Below are 18,454 nucleotides of genomic sequence, written 5' to 3' on the forward strand. Positions count from 1 at the left end.
AGGGTTGTTACCTCCTTTTGGAGTGACTTGACCTGAACGTTGGATTTAGCCAACTTTTTTAATAAGTAAGGTACTATGTTTTGTACATTTTCTAGGTTATCGATGTTAATACCAGAAATTACAGAGCTTATAGTGGGTTTTGGTCCTTCGAAAATGGATACGGATCCGTGGCTTCGCTCAGACTCAGTTTCTGATTCGCTCTTGATCTCGGATTCGGACTTGGTCTCGGTTTCGATAATATTTGCTTGTATCGATAGAGCTAGGAAGCTCGTTTGTTTGAGCTCTTCATCGGAATCTTCGGAGGAGGACTCATCCCACGTCGCCTGCAACACCTTCTTCTTTCTAGCTTCCTTAGTCTTGATTATACCTGCAACTAACACAACACCTTCCTCGGCCAAAGTAGTATTAGTATGTTCAAATGATTTATCTATTAAATTGTGCTTACTTTCGCATTGGAGTTATCTTCGTGTAGCTCAATCAATTTTTGCCACAACTCTTTTGCACTTGCGAAGGGGCCGATGCGATTCAGTTCTTCATTGGTTAGGCCGCATTGTAGCATGTAGGTCGCTTTGGCATCAGCTTCAACATTTTTCATTGTGCTAGAATCCCAGTTGATGCATGAGATAAGTTTTCCGGTGCCGTCACGTGGAAGCTCGAGTCCGGTTTGGATAATGATCCACATCTCGACTTGCGTCTTGAGGTGGTATTTCATCCGGTTCTTCCAATATCCAAAGTCCTCGCCAGAAAAGAGTGGCGGGCTGACGGTGCAAAATCCTTCTTGGAATGCCATTTAAGATCTAGCACATAAATAAACAAAAAAAAAACTTGTCCCGGGATTAAATCCTGGATTAGTAGTGCGAGAGAAGGATAAAAATAGGAATTCACAAATTTTGAAAAAAATAATAAAATATTATTAAAAATTTTAAAAAATATTATTTCAAATTTTTCTAAATGCGATATTTTATCAATACTAATGAGTAGTGAAGAGATGAGAATGAATTTTTTGAAAATAATTTTGGAGGGAAAAACGAAAGGCGTAAGGGGGGGGGGTACCCTATAAGAACGAGAAAGCGACGAAAAAAAATGCTCGAACGATAGTTGTACCAATTCAGAGCAACCCCACTCTGATACCAATTGTTGGATCGAGACGCGCAAGGGGGGGGTGAATAACGCTCGTGGCTATTTCGTTCCGAAATTGTAAAATACGAGTAATTAAATGCAGCGGAATAACGAAAATGAAATAAAGCAACACAGAAAGACACGAGGAGTTACTTGGTTCGGAGCCTGTGGTGACTCCTACTCCAAGGCCCGCGATCGTTGATCGCTTCCGGTGGGCAACAACTATAAGCTCAAATAATGGTTACAGTGTTATTACAATCTACTTGAAATGAAAAAGTATACCGATAACAAGAATGTGTAATTTCGAAGCTTCAGGTCGTTGGGATCTCGTTGTAGCACTTCGGGATCGAATCGGTAGCAGTTTGTAGCAGAAAGATCGCTTGGAAGTTGTTGTTTTGAGCTGCTGCCTCGACCCCTCTTTTATACTGTGCTGGAGGCGCCTCCAAGCCTGTCCGAGGTGCCTCCAGGTCGCCGAGTTGCACGGGTGGATCAGCGCAAACCTGGTCGTACCTTATCAGGTGTAAGGCGTTTTCAAGCCTCCTCAAGGCGTCTTCAAGCCCTGGTCCAAGGCGCCTCCAGCTTCCTCCGTGGCACCTCCAGCTCCTCTGGACAGCTGGCTTCAGCTTGCACCCGAGGCACCTCCAAGCCCCATGGAGGCACCTCGGACACTGTTCATCCGAGGTTAAATATGCTTCTTTGTTCCTGCAAAATGTGTTAGTCCCAAACACAAATCCTACAAAACAAAGTTAACACAGAAATATGATATAATCGACAGTCATCGGACTGTTTGCGTCTAACTTCATATTTCCAACCGGAAACCCTAGGTTGACCCGACGCTTACTGTTCCCTCTACGGGGAACGCGTCCTCACCTACTCCACTCAGGAGATTTACCTGTTGCCAGTGCGATCCTCCAGATCGACTGGACTTTTGCTCAGTGTTCGATGCTTCCGGACTTTTTGCTGGACTTTCGCTTCCTGGCCCATCTAGTCTTCCACCTGGTTCGCGACACCAGGACTTTCCACCTAAGGTTACCACCCCCTAGGACTTTTGCCTGAAGCTCTCGACCCGTCAAGACTTTACGCATAGAGTTACCACCCCCTATGACCTAGGGTTACCACCCCCTAGGGTTTTCTACCTGCCTAACCGCAGCTAAGACTTTTGCCTAAGTACACTTTAGGGCTTTTCCTACAAGCTCATTCAACATGTTAGAAAACAAAACACCTTAACTTTGAACCCTTTAACATAATCAAAATATAGGTTCGATCGTCGGATGCTTCACGCACCAACATTGTGTTGGTGCAGAGTGCACCAGAATCAAACCTAAGTTTTGATGTTGTTGAAGGTTTAAGTTAAGTCTTGTTGTGATTTAACAAGTTGACCAAGTCTACAGGCTGTTTACTCAACCGATAAAGTCCTAGTTGGAGGCTAGGGAGGGAAAGACTTAGCAGATCATGGAAGCTAGGCGAAAAGTCCAGGTGGGTCGAAAGGACCCTTGATGAAGTGGCACAGTTCAAATCGATCAGAAGTAAAGATGGAAGCTAGCCAGATTGGTCGACCGAATTAGAGAATCAGTCGACTGAATGATGATCGCATTAAAGGTGCATTAATAATGAATCTTGACAAATGGGGAAAGATCACCATTCGGTCTACCAAACTGGGCAATCGGTCTATTGAACCATTACATTATTAATGCCTGAGGATCAGATCTCAATAAAGAAGGTAGGGAGCGGGTTCGATCGACCCAACCCAAGGATCGGTCGATCGAACGTTGACCATTCTTATAAAAAGATCTCAAGGTCCGAGGCTCAACAACGATTCCATTCACCAGTTCATCTTTGTGCAAAGCTTCTCATACTGCTACTTTGTGCTTCATCTTCAAGAAAGCTACTACATCAATCAAGTGTCGATCGAGCTTCAACTTTCATCTATTGTCGATATAATTTTATATTGTTTGCATTGTACTTAGTTTCAATAAGACAATAGGTTGTTACTATCTTATATTACTCATTGTCGAATTGCTTCTTTCTGAAGGTTTAGGAAAGAAGAATTATAGTGAATTGCCCAACAGTGTGATCAAGGATCACGGGTCTTGGAGTAGGAGTCGACCTAGTCTCCAAACCAACTAACCGAAACTTGTTCTTTACTTTTCGCTGCACCACTTTGGTTTAAACCTTAAAAAGAAAAGAGTTTTTTAAAAGTGATATCCCCCACTTCTATCACACTTTCTTAATCCTACAATTGATATCGGAGTCTGGTAGCTCTGAAATTACTTAACCGTTTTTCGAGCAATTTTAAAAACTTTTTCTTTTTCTTTAAAAATGTTTTCTTTAATACTTAAGTAATATTTTTTTATTCTTTATCCTGCACTGCTAATCCCAAGATGAAAGTCTTGGAAATTTATTTTCTATCTTTTAATTGAAAGAATGTTGACTTCCTATATAGAAGGGAGAAACATCTATGAACCTCCTGTTAGAATGTATACTAAAAGCCTAGCTTTTGGTATAAATATTTATCTAGAAATAAGAATCACATTGGTCAAATGTCTACATTTATGATAAATGTAGTTGTTCAATTAATTTATATTGTAGATAACATGGTGTGTGGTGTCACACACAGAGGATCATGTTATCAGTACTTTATAAATTATAAACAGTAGCTCGCGATCAATATGGAAAGGAACAAACCATTGGAAGATCGTAGTATAATTAGGTATTATTTTGTCTTAACTATATAATTACACTAGTACACTTAGAGTGTATTGAGTAGGACCATTAGAGGTCGTCTCTTTTATACTGACATTATAAAGGGACAAAAACCTCAGTTATTATGGAAGCGTGTGCTCTTAATCCTAATATAATAACAAGCACATATATTTGATATTTATTTCTTTAATTTATCAATGGGTGAGATTTAGTTCGATAAATCAATAAGCCTGATAAGTTGGGAAATGATATCACTTATAGTGTGTGTCGTTGATTATAGAAGGAAACTGTATCCTAGTAATATAGGTTGAGAATGTCCCCAAGAGGAGCTCATAAGGATTGTCATGTTAAACCCTGCAGGTGGACTTAGTCCGACATGACGATAAAGTTGAGTGGTACTACTCTTGGACTAAGATATTAATTAAATGAGTTGTCAGTAACTCATTTAATTAGTGGACATTCATTATCTTAAACACAGGAAGACTAACACACTCATAATAAGAAGGAGCCCAAAATGTAATTTGGGATTGGTGCGGTAGTTCAATAATAGTTCTTTAGTGGAATGAATTATTATTGATGAAATTAAATTGTGTGTTTGGGGCGAACACGGGAAGTTTAATTTCATCTAGAGACCAAAACCAATTTCTCCTCTCGGTCCCTATTGTAGCCTCTTGTATATAGAGATTTATACCCACCACATACCCACCTTCTTACCCATCCAATGGGGTCGGCAAAGCTAGCTTGGAACCTAAGCTAAGGCCGACCAAGACCAAGTGGATGAGCCAAGTTGGTGGCCGGACAAAGCTTGGGTCCCAAGCTTAGGTGGCCGGCCACTAGAATATTAAAAAGGATTTTTATTAAAATTATTTCTTATGTGGATAGTTTTAAAAGAGAGTTTAAAAATTAAAAATTTCCTTTTATAGCTTTCTACAAAGGATTAAGAGAAGAGATTAATCTCTTTCCTTATTTGTAGATTAAAAGGATGGTTTTAATTTATGGTAAAAATTTCCTTATTTGTAAATCATCTACATGTTTAAAAGAGCGTTTAAAATTTGAAATCTTTCCTTATTTGTTGATTAAAAGGTGGATTTTAAATTTTAAGAAAACTTTCATTTTTAACCATGTTCATGATTTAAAAGAGAGTTTTAAAATTAAATATTCTCTTTTATAAATTTCTACAAGAGATTAAGAAAAGATTTGATATCTTTCCTTATTTGTAGATTAAAAGCGATTTTAATTTTTAGAGATAACTTTCTTTTTATCCACATGTTTAAAAGAAATATTTTAATTTATAAAAATTCCTTTTTACTAACCATGAAGGGATTAAAATTATTGGAGAAATTTTTATAAATTTCTAGAAACAAATTAGGAAGTTTTAATTTTTGTTTTAATTAAAACTCTCCTTGTTTTTGGGGAAAGAGGTGGCCGGCCATTGCAATTGAAAAAAAGAAAATTGTTTTAATTAAAATAATTTTTCTTTTTCATGGCAAAGGAATTAAGGAAATTTTTATTTAAATTTCCTTATTTGCCAAGACCAAGGATTATAAAAGAGGGGGTAGAGGTGCCTTCATGGTGAACGACTCTATTCTTTTTCTCCCTCTTTTCTTCCTTGGTGTGGCCGGCCTCTTCCCTTTCTCTTCTCTCCATCTTTGTGGCCGAACCTCTCATCCTCCTTGGAGATCAAGTGGTGGCCGGAATTTAGCTTGGAGAAGAAGGAGAGAAAGCTTGCATCCCTTGGAGCTTGGTTGGTGAAAAAAGATCTTCATCTTTTGGAATCTTTGTGCTTGGCGGAAACTTGAAGAAAGGAGAAGAAGGTGCTTTGGTGGTTTCTCATCTCGGAATATCGTTGCCCACACAACGTCCGAGGTTAGAAGAGTAATACGGTAGAAGTCCTAGAGGTTTTTGCTTGAAAAAGAAAAGGTATACTAGTATTTAATTTCCGCATCATACTAGTTTTATTTCTTTGTAAAAATATCAAATAAAAGAGGCATGCGATTCTAGTATTTTGAATTAGTTTTCGATGTTGTGTTCTTTTATTTTTCTTTTCCTTGTGATTTGATTGTTCTTTTTGGTTGACCTAAAGTTATTTAAGGAAATTAAATATTAGCTTTCCTTAAAAGGCTTTGTCTAGGCGGTGGTGGTTGTTCCCATATCCAAGAAGGCCATGTGCCTCGTCATGCAGTCTTGGAAGTCAATTTTGGAAATTAATATTTAATGGAATTAATAACCTAGGTGATTTGGATCGAACGTGTTAAGTTCCGCAGGAGATACAAGTCTAAACCTAAAAGAACAAATAAATTAAACTTTGGATCAAACGTGTTAAGTTTCACAGGCGATCCAAGTTTAATTTAAAAGAACACATGATAGCTAGGAAAAGGTTCAGACCTTTGTACAAAAATTTTGTACAGTGGAACCATTAGGCTTTCCGAGTAGAAACCAACAATTGGTATCAGAGCTAGGGTTTTGCCTCTGTGTATTTGGTATTAGTTTAATTATGCACATGTCATACATAATTTAGGCAGGTTAATAGTAGGATGTGCTAACTTTGTGGATGCAGGATCCAACTATTATGGCTTATAGTTATTATGTGTGTGATTGGACCCTTGGACATGTCAAGGGCATTTTATTGTGTGTGCATGATTGTATTATAAAATACAGTAGGAGCTGTATTTAGTTTTATTAGGATTTTATTTTTTTATCTAGTTACATGTACATTCCTTTTATGTAATATAGGATCGATGGATGTAAATTTTATTTAATGTTCGATCTAGTTTACATGTACATTCCTTCGAGGAATATAGGATCAAAAATTGTAAAATTCTATTTATGTCGCGGATCGAATCTTGCAAGGCGTGGAACCTTTTGAGGACCAGAGGCGCAGCGGAACAAGGAGCAAGATGGATGCGACAACTAGACCCGGTGGTGGTGGCCAAAGATGGCAGCGGCTAGGGTTGGCGACACACGGATGACAACAATAGATAAAAGCCATAATAGTGTTGGATCGAGATCACGCTAGAGGGGGGGGGTGAATAGCGTGCGTGGCTATTTCTTTCGATTCGTAAAACAAATGAGTAAAAGCGCAGCGGAATAAAGAAATGATAAACACAGAGAGACAAGGAGATTTACTTCGTTCGGAGCCTAAGGCGACTCCTACTCGAAGGCCCGTGATCCTTGATCGCTTTCCGTGGGCAACAACTATAAGCACGATAAAGATATTATAGACTAAGTACAATTCAAAGTAGTAAACAGATTATATCGACAACAAAAACTAAATCTGAAGCTCCGGGTTGTCGGGGTGTCGTTGCAGCACTTTCTGGATCGAGTCGTTAGCAGCTTGTTGCAGAGAGATTGCTTAGAAGATTGTTGTATCCGTTGTTTTGAAGTTGCACCTCGACCCTTCTTTTATATGAAGTTCCGGGCGCCTGGATCCCTTCCGGGCTCCTGGAGTGTGACGTGGCCAACCAACCAGGATGCTCCACGTGGCGAAGTCGCGGCAAGGATAAAGTTTGGTCCCGGGCGCCCGGACCACCTTTTTCCAGGAGCTCCTTCTCCTGCAAAACAAGGTTAGTCCGAGCAATTGCATACCCTGCAAGACAACATTAGAAACTGATATTCCATACTAAAAAAAGAGCTGACAGTCTTCGAACTGTCCGAGTCTGACTTCGGATTTCCAACCGGAAACCCTAGGTCGACCCGACGCCTACTGTTCCCTCTACGGGGAACGCGTCCTCACCTACTCCACTCAGGAGATTTACCTGTTGCCAGTGCGATCCTCCAGATCGACTGGACTTTTGCTCAGCACTCGATGCTTCCGGACTTTCTGCTGGACATCCGCTTCCCGGCTAGTCCAGACTTTCACCTGGTTCGCGACACCAGGACTTTCCACCTAGGGTTACCACCCCCTAGGACTTTTGCCTGAAGCCATCGACCTGCCAAGACTTTCCGCATAGGGTTACCACCCCCTATGACCTAGGGTTACCACCCCCTAGGGTTTTCCTCTACCTAGGGTTACCACCCCCTAGGGTTTTCCATTTGCCTAACCGCAGCTAGGACTTATGCCTAAGTACCACTTAGGACTTTCCTGCAAACTTTTTCAACATATTAGAAAACAACAACCCTTAACTTTGAATCCTTTGCCATTATCAAAACTCAGGTTCGATCGTCGGATGCTTCTCGCACCAACAATCTCCCCCTTTTTGATTATGGCAACCCAAATTCAAAGTTAAGTAAAAACAAATGCATAAGTATGTTAAAAAGTTTTAAGTGAGCAAGCTTAAGTATATAAATTCAAATGAACGCCTAACTTAAGCTGACACTTACTTTTGTGAAGCTCTCCCTTAACACAGGGTTTCCTTTTTGAATAAAGTTTTACTTTTGAATTACCTACTCTCCCCCTTAATAAAACACTTTTTACTTTTGATTTTTACTTTTTATTTTGAATTAATGATTTTTTTGAATTTCCTACTCTCCCCCTTTGCCATATATCAAAAAATAAGCTAGTTGGAAAGCATGTTTTAAGCTTTTTAGAAAAAGTAGTTTTAGACTTTGGAAAAATGCTTGTGAAACACTTAGCTATTAACTGAAAAATTTGTTAGTTATTTTTCTCCTAAGGTAAAAAGGCTAATTTATGGATGGCTTGAAGGATGGCTTTAGCCTCTTTGTAAACTTAGTTGGTTTTAGAGGAAAAGAGGAAAAAATATGTACCTAAGTTTGAAAGTTGCTATATGAGTCACTTAGCTAAGCCTTTTGCAAACATTAAATTTTGAAAATGTAGCTTAAGTGAAAAAGGGACTTAGCTTAATAATACTTATTTTTGAAAAAGAACTTGTTAGTTATTTATTCAATTGGTCCTTAAGTCCAAGCATAAGTCAAGTTATATAGAAATTAAATTATCTAATTGGTGTTGATCAGGTATCAGAGCCCTAAAGATCAAACATGCTTAACCTGAATATTTGCATTTCCTTTTGTTTGAGAGATACTTTTAGCTGAGATAATTTTAACTTTAAAGTTAAGTTAAAAATAACCTGAATTTTTGAAGATAATTAAAAATTAGTTTTTAATTTTGAGGTCAAGTTAAAATTTTATTTTAAAGAAAAATTAATTTTAAAACCGACTCAAAACCACTCCCCCTTAATTAATGCCTTAATAAATTTTTGAGTTCAGGAGTTCAAGCATGAGAGGTTAAAAAATTATTTTGAAATTAAGTTTTAAAATGATTTTGAAATGATTTTGAAAAGATTTTTCAAATAATTTTTAAAAGAATTTTTAAATTAAGTTTTAAAATGATTTTGAAATGATTTTGAAAAGATTTTTAAAATAATTTTTAAAAGAATTTTGAAATTAAGTTTTAAAATGATTTTGAAAAGATTTTGAAAAGATTTTTCAGATAATTTTTGAAATTAAGTTTTAAAATGATTTTGAAAAGATTTTTCAAATAATTTTGAAATTAAGTTTTGAAAAGATTTTGAAATGATTTTGAAAAGATTTTTCAAATAATTTTTAAAAGAATTTTGAAATTAAGTTTTAAAATGATTTTGAAATGAAGTTTTGAAAAGATTTTGAATTGATTTTTGAAAAGATTTTTCAAATAATTTTTAAAAGAATTTTGAAATTCAGTTTTAAAATGATTTTGAAATGATTTTGAAAAGATTTTTCAAATAATTTTGAAATTAAGTTTTGAAAAGATTTTGAAATGATTTTGAAAAGATTTTTCAAATAATTTTTAAAAGAATTTTGAAATTAAGTTTTAAAATGATTTTGAAATGATTTTGAAAAGATTTTTCAAATAATTTTGAAATTAAGTTTTGAAAAGATTTTGAAAAGATTTTTCAAATAATTTTTAAAAGAATTTTGAAATTAAGTTTTAAAATGATTTTGAAATGATTTTGAAAAGATTTTTCAAATAATTTTGAAATTAAGTTTTGAAATGATTTTGAAAAGATTTTTCAAATAATTTTTAAAAGAATTTTGAAATTAAGTTTTAAAATGATTTTGAAATGATTTTGAAAAGATTTTTCAAATAATTTTTAAAAGAATTTTGAAATTAAGTTTTAAAATGATTTTGAAAAGATTTCTCAAATAATTTTTAAAAGAATTTTGAAATTAAGTTTTTAAATGATTTTGAAAAGATTTTTCAAATAATTTTGAAATTAAGTTTTGAAAAGATTTTTAAAATGATTTTTGAAAATATTTTTAAATTAAGTTTTGAAAAGATTTTTAAAATGATTTTGAAAAGATTTTTCAAATAATTTTGAAATTAAGTTTTGAAATGATTTTGAAAAGATTTTTAAAATAATTTTTAAAAGAATTGTGAAATTAAGTTTTAAATTTGGATTAATTATCAGTTTGTTTTTAATTACTTAGTCATCTCACCCGAACTAAATTTTCAATCAAGGAATCCTATAATTTTTGTGAGATTAATTGAGGTTCAATTTAAGGGTTTGGTTTAACTTTGTGTTAGATTCTGATTTAGTTTTGGGTTCAACAAGTAAGCATTCTTTGGATAAACTTCTGGGCTATGGTGAGTCACAAGGAACTCATTAAATTAACCATGCCTTCGAGGTTTTCCAAATAGTCCTACCCACTGAACTTAATACTAAACCTTGGTCTAACTAGTTAGGATCCATTTAAGGGTAGCTTCGGTCAGTTCCACTTGGCCAAATGCACCAGGTCGAAGCCATATCTTCCTAGACATGCGATGCCCAAGCTTCCCTAACGTACTATCATCCAAAAACTTCACCAGTACTGTGGGTCAAGTTAAACCTAGTCCTGTTTTAATCTAACCTTAATTACTCTGCCGAGTAATCTACTCTTGTTTTACCCATTTCGGGTAGATTAGGTTCAGTTACCCTGTCGGGTAGTTCAGTTGGAGGTGCCAGCTAGTTTGGATCCTCCATCTATTTTTCTTTGATTTAAATTGAATTTTTAGATTTTGATTTACTTTCAAAATTTGAATTTGTAATTTGAATTTTGAATTTTAATTTAATTTCGAATTTAGAATTTGTAATTTGATTTTTGAATTTAATTTCGAATTTTGAATTTGTAATTTGAATTTTGAATTTAATTTCAAATTTTTAACTTTGAATTTTTTAATTTTGAATTTTGAATTAAGTTGGTTTGATTAATATCGTTTTTCTTTTTGCTCCCCCTGGATCATGGCCTCGATATTGTCTATCGAGGTAGTGTATTTGATCCTTCGGAACCCAGTATTGGCCAAGTCCAACTTGGTTGATCAATTTGGACTTGGGGACCCATGCTTGGACTACCTTTATATTATTTCTATTAACTAATGATAAATACGATTTGTATTTCGTTTTGGTCTTAAATCCAAGTCCGACTTTGTTGTAAACGGCTCGCTGTTTTCCAAGAATCAGATCCAGATTCTTGGAACCCAAGGTGAACCGTTCCAACGTGTTCTTGAGTTTTTTAATTTGAGCTTTTAGATTGGACTTTTCTTCCTCAAGTTGTTGGACTTGAGTTGAACTTCCAATTTGAACTGACTCAGTTAAAGAACTCGAGTCAGTCGCTTCCTTAAGGGTTGTTACCTCCTTTTGGAGCGACTTAACCCGAACGTTGGATTTAGCCAATTTTTTAAGCAAGTATGGAATTAAATTTTGCGAGTCATCTAAGTAAATACTAGACATTAAAGCACTTACTGTGGGTTTTGGTCCTTCGGAAACGGATGCGGATCCATGGCTTCGCTCGGACTCGGTGTCTGATTCGCTCTCGGTCTCTGAATCGGACTCGAACTCGGACTCGGTGTCAATAATGTTCGCTAGTACTGGTAGAGCGAGAAGGCTCGGTTGCTCTTCAACAGATCCGGATTCATCTGATGACTCAGACCAGGTTGCTTTCAACATATGTTTCTCTGTCTTACTTGTACCTGCAACCATCATAATACCTTCCTCGGCCGAAGTAGTATCATTCTGCTCATTCAATTCAAATAAATCATTTAAATCATGCTTACTTGTGTTTGACATACCTTCGTGAAGCTCTATCAGATTCTCCCACAGCTCCTTGGCGCTTGAGAATGGGCCGGCACGATTCAGCTCCTTATTCGTTAAGCCGCACTGAAGTGTATACGTTGCTTTTGCGTTTGCTTCTACCTTTTTGATAAGGTTCGCATCCCAGTTCTCGTACAGTAGTGGCTTGCCGACATCGTCAGTTGGCAGGTGAAGCCCGGTTTTGACGATCATCCAGACTTCAAAGTGAGTCTAGAGATACGCCTCCATCCGACCCTTCCAGTCTCCGAAATCATATCCGGGGAAGAGCGGTGGGCGAGCAGTGTTGTAGCCTTCTTGATGGGCCATTTTAGAAACACAATCTCTCAAAATAAACACAATAAAGCTTGTTCCAAGACTTAGTCTTGGATTAGTAGTGCGGGAGAGAAATAAAGATAGTAATTTAGGAATTTCGAGAAAAAATAATAAAATATTATTAAAATAATATTAAAATAATATTACCATAAATTTTTGAAAACGTAATATTTTATCAATACTAATAAATCGTGAAAGGATGAAAATGTATTTTTCGAAAATAATTTTGGAGGGAAAAAACGAAAGGCGTAAGGTTTTATTTTTACCCTATAAACACGACAAAGCCACGAAAAAAATGCTTGAATGGTGGTTACACCAGTTCAAAGCGACCCCGCTCTGATACCAATTGTTGGATCGAGATCATGCTAGAGGGGGGGGGGGGGGGGGAATAGCGTGCGTGGCTATTTCTTTCGATTCGTAAAACAAATGAGTAAAAGCGCAGCGGAATAAAGAAATGATAAACACAGAGAGACAAGGAGATTTACTTCGTTCGGAGCCTAAGGCGACTCCTACTCGAAGGCCCGCGATCCTTGATCGCTTTCCGTGGGCAACAACTATAAGCACGATAAAGATATTACAGACTAAGTACAATTCAAAGTAGTAAACAGATTATACCGACAACAAAAACTAAATCTGAAGCTCCGGGTTGTCGGGGTGTCGTTGCAGCACTTTCTGGATCGAGTCGTTAGCAGCTTGTTGCAGAGAGATTGCTTAGAAGATTGTTGTATCCGTTGTTTTGAAGCTACACCTCGACCCTTCTTTTATATGAAGTTCCGGGCGCCTGGATCCCTTCCGGGCGCTTGGAGTGTGACGTGGCCAACCAACCAGGATGCTCCACGTGGCGAAGTCGCGGCAAGGATAAAGTTTGGTCCCGGGCGCCCGGACCACCTTTTTCTAGGAGCTCCTTCTCCTGCAAAACAAGGTTAGTCCGAGCAATTGCATACCCTGCAAGACAACATTAGAAACTGATATTCCATACTAAAAAAAGAGCTGACAGTCTTCGAACTGTCCGAGTCTGACTTCGGATTTCCAACCGGAAACCCTAGGTCGACCCGACGCCTACTGTTCCCTCTACGGGGAACGCGTCCTCACCTACTCCACTCAGGAGATTTACCTGTTGCCAGTGCGATCCTCCAGATCGACTGGACTTTTGCTCACACTCGATGCTTCCGGACTTTCTGCTGGACATCCGCTTCCCGGCTAGTCCAGACTTTCACCTGGTTCGCGACACCAGGACTTCGCACCTAGGGTTACCACCCCTAGGACTTTTGCCTGAAGTCATCGACCTGCCAAGACTTTCCGCATTGGGTTACCACCCCCTAGGGTTTTCCTCTACCTAGGGTTACCACCCCCTAGGACCTAGGGTTACCACCCCCTAGGGTTTTCCATTTGCCTAACCGCAGCTAGGACTTATGCCTAAGTACCACTTAGGACTTTCCTGCAAACTTGTTCAACATATTAGAAAACAACAACCCTTAACTTTGAATCCTTTGCCATTATCAAAACTCAGGTTCGATCGTCGGATGCTTCCCGCACCAACAAATAGTTGAAAATTAGTTTTTCTATTTTATTGCTTTTTATGCTGTGTTGTGTGTGCTTGTTAGTATGCATGCTAAGTAGGCTAGCATAGTCAAAATTCCTCACTTTAAATAACTAAGTGGGAGAGAGATTTATTTTTAAATAAATTTCACGGTCTCCATTACTGGTTTATAAGTGATGCAATAAGCTTGCGCGTTGGCTCTGAGTGCCTTCCTCCATATCGGATGAGCTTGTTTGCGGATCACTAGCTTAAACTTCCATTTTGGATGACTATAGGAAGTTAATTAAGAGCGTGTGATTTTCCCCATCGGAAGGGGCACAATCTTATTAATGGACTTAGTGTCAAGTAATGGTATACACTTAGGCACGTCTAATAGTATCCTCCCTATCGGAGTCACTGCTATTATTTGTGTGACCGAAGAAAACCAACTATTAATTTGTCAAATAAATAGGTTGACAAGATAATAAAATTAAAAACTCCTCTTACAAATGTATGATTTTGTATACGTCCACACTATTGTGACATACAAAATTCACGGTGTTTGAGGTAATTTTATTTTGTCATAAAGATTTATTGACAAGATAATTAATGGGTAAAACCCTCCTCTTACAAATGTTTAAATTTTGTATACGTTCACACTATCGTGGCATGCAAAATTCACGGTGTTTGAGGTGTTGGTGAATTTAAATAATATTGTTTGAGGAATCAATGTTATTTTAAATTCAAAAAGTTTTGACCAAATATTTGATCAAAGACAGATTAACTATTAATTTTATTCGTCATAAAGTAAAGTTGACGAGATAATAAAATTAATGGATAAAATCTTCTCTTTGATTTTGTATACGTCCACACTATCGTGGTGTACAAAATTCATAGGGATTTTAAGGAATTGATCTTGACCAAATATTTTTGTGATTCTTAGGATTTAAAATGTTTGTTAATTTCCTAGTTGTTATACTATAGAAAAGACTTAGTAGGCCCAATTGTAATAATTGGAAATAGGACTTGGACATTAAGGTAGACTGTTTTCTTAGAACTAAGAACAATATAGGTGCATTTAATTCATTAGTTAAAACATGTTTAGTGGTGTTATCTACCAGAACCTGGAGTGTAGATACAGATGCCATTAATCATGTCCGCAATTCATTGTAGGGTTCCAGGAAACCTGAGAACTAAATGAAAATAAAAACACCATCCACATGGGCACTACTGTAAAAGTGGCAGCTGTTACAGTGGGAGATGTTTATCCTTTGATAAGAATAAAATATGGATTTTAAGTAATTGTCTTTACATACCAAGTTTAGAAAGAACTAGTTTTCAGTTTCTAAACTATTTAAAGAAATTGATATTCTACCTCTTTTAACAACAAAGTTGTTATTAAGAAAAATAAGGAAGTTATCTGTTCTGGTACGTTGGTTGGCAATTTATAAATCCAATAACTCCCACAATGCAACAAATGGAAATTAGTAACACATCTTCTAACTTTAAGAGAAAGCAACATTCGGAAATGAATCAATTATATCTTTGGCATCTAAGACTATGTTATATTAACTTGAGTAGGATCCATTGGTAGCTGATGAACTTTTGGGTTCATTAGTAGTGAAAATCTTTCTGACCTGCGAGTCTTACTTGGAAGGAAAAATAACCAAGAAGCTTTTAAGTCTAAGGGGTATGGAGCCAAAGATATATTGGAATTGGTTCATTCTGATTTGTGTGATCCTATGACTATCCAGACAAGAGGTAGTATCGAATATTTCGTCTATGTTATAGACAACTATTCAAGATACAAATACATTTACTTAATGTGCCGCAAGACTAAGTGCTTTGATTAGTTCAAAGAGTACAAGGCTGATGCGGAGAAATGTTAAAGTAAAAGTATCAAGTCACTATGGTAAGATCATAGTGGCAAGTACCTCTTGGGACAATTTAGGAGTTACTTATCAAAAGTTGGGATTCACTCCCAACTAACTGCACCTGGTACACCCCAACAGAATGGTGTAGTAGAAAGAAGGTATATGACTCTTAATTAGATTGATGATGAGTTATTCAGAAAATTACCAAGTTCGTTTTAAGGATATACTCTGAAAAGAAAGTGAACATAGTACCTTCCAAAGTCAGAACTCTCTACTCATATAGAATTGTTGAATAGGCGTAAGCCTATTTTGAAGCATATTCGGATTCGGGTAGTCCAGCACATATACTGAAGAGAGACAATGATAAGTTGGATAGGAATTCACTTGTTTGTGGGTTATCCTAGAGAAACAAAAGTAGGTTTATAGTCTTAAAAATCAGAAGGTCATTGTTAGCATCAATGACTGATTTTTAGAAGAGGACTATATAATGAATCACAAGCCCATAAGTAAATGTGTTCTTAATAAAGGACACATCTAATCTAGTACCAACTGTACAAGATGAAATATCACAAGAAACTGTAACACGTATCACAATTGATACACAATTATAGACAGTGCCTAATCATAGTGGGAGGGTTGTCAAACAACCTAAAAGATTCATGTTTTGGGAGAGCCTTTTGGACTTGATCCCAAGTGAACATGAGCCTGATCCCGAACATATGATGAAGCACTCCAAGATAAAGATGCAGCATCTTGGCAAAGTGCAATGAATACAAAATTAGAATATATGTATTCTAATAAAATCTGGAAGCTTATAGAACCACCAGATGGTGTAAAAGTCATTCGGTGAAAATAGGTCTACAATAGAAAAGAAGATGGATAGACAGGAAGGTGGAAACTTTCAAACCAAGGCTTGATCAAAAAGGAAACTTTTTCACTGGTAGCCATGCTTAAGTCTATCCAGATTCTTTTATCTATTTGGCAAGTGGATGTCAAGACAACATTCCTTAATAGAAGTCTTGAAGAAAGCATCCATATATAGCAACCAGAAGGGTTCATTGCAAAGGGCAAAGAGCATCTTGTGTGCAAGCTCAATCAGTCTATGGACTGAGGCAAGGCTTCAAGGTCTTGGAACATCTGGTTTATCAAAGTAATCCAGACCTATGGATTTAATTAGTAACCGGATAAGTCTTGTGCATACAAAAAGTGTGATGGAAACGTGGTGGTATTTCTTGTACTATACGCAGATAACATTTTTGGTAGTTGGAAACAATATCAAAGTGTTGTCAGAAGTAAGGGTATGGTTGTCCAAACAATTCGATATGTAGGACTTGGGAGAATGTATATATTCTTGGGATCAAAGTAATAAGGGATCGCAAGAAAAGAATATTTTACTTATCCCAAGCTTCATATATCAAAAAAATCCTTGCTCGTAAAACTCCAAGAAAGGTTTCTTACCTTTTAGGCATGGAGTATCTTTATCTAAAGAGATGTCTCCGAAAACATCAAAGGAGATAAAGGACATGAAGGCAGTTCCTTATGCTTCGGTTGAGGAAAGCCTAATGTATGCATTGTTGTGTACGAGACTGGATATCTGTTTTGTCGTGGGCATGGTTAGCAGATATCAAAGTAACCCTAGACAAGGACATTAGACTACAGTAAAGCATATATTGAAGTACCTTAGAGGCACTAGAGATTATATGCTAGCTTACAAGGCAGTTAATTTGGTCCTTGTGGGTTGCACGGATTTTGACTTCCAATCGGATAGGGACAATAGTAAGTCAACCTTGGGGTTTTGTATTTACTTTAGGAGGTAAAGTCATAACTATGGAAGAGTGATAAGCATAGGTGTTTTTTTGGACTCCACCATAGAAGCTGAGTATATGGCAAGCCTCTGAGGTAGTCATAAAAGCTGAATGACTTAATAACCTCAAGATAGACTTAGATATGATTTCTGGTTTGTCCAAAGATTATTACAATTTATTGTAATAATAGTGGTACAGTAGCAAACTCGAAGAAACCATGAGTCTATAAGGCAAGTAAACATAATAGAGCACAAGTACCACCCAATACGAGAAATCGTATAAACGAGGAAAAGTTGTTGCTACCTAGATTGCATCAGATGATGACCTATAGATCTTTTCACTAAGGCCCTTAAGGCAAGAGCTTTTGAAAGGTTGGGAATCAGATGTATGGCAGCAGATATAGCAGCTTAGTCTTTTAGTATAAGTGGGAGATTGTTTGGATGTATACTAAAAGCCTAGCTTTTGGTATAAACATTTATCTAGAAATAAGAATCACATTGGTCAAATGTCTACATTTATGATAAATATAGTTGTTCAATTAATTTATATTATAGATAACATGGTGTGTGGTGTCACACACAAAGGATCATGTTATCAGTACCTTATAAATTATAAACAGTAGCTCACGATCAAGATGGAAAGGAACAAACCATTGGAAGATCATAGTGTAATTAGGTATTAGTTTGTCTTAACTATATAATTACACTAGTACACTTAGAGTGTATTGAGTAGGACCATTAGAGGTCGTCTCTTTTATACTGACATTATAAAGGGACAAAGACCTCAGTTATTATGGAAGTGTGTGCTCTTAATCCTAATATAATAACAAGCACATATATTTGATATTTATTTCTTTAATTTATCAATGGGTGAGATTTAGTTCGATAAATCAATAAACCTGATAAGTTGGGAAATGATATCACTTATAGTGTGTGTTGTTGATTATAGAAGGAAACTGTGTCCTACTAATCTAGGTTGAGAATGTCCCCAACAGGAGCTCATAAGGATTGTCATGTTAAACCCTGCAGGTGGACTTAGTCCGACATGACGATAATGTTAAGTGGTACTACTCTTGGACTAAGATATTAATTAAATGAGTTGTAAGTAACTCATTTAATT

This window comes from Zingiber officinale, chromosome 5A (genome assembly GCF_018446385.1).
Source record: "Zingiber officinale cultivar Zhangliang chromosome 5A, Zo_v1.1, whole genome shotgun sequence".
In the NCBI taxonomy this organism is placed as follows: domain Eukaryota; kingdom Viridiplantae; phylum Streptophyta; class Magnoliopsida; order Zingiberales; family Zingiberaceae; genus Zingiber; species Zingiber officinale.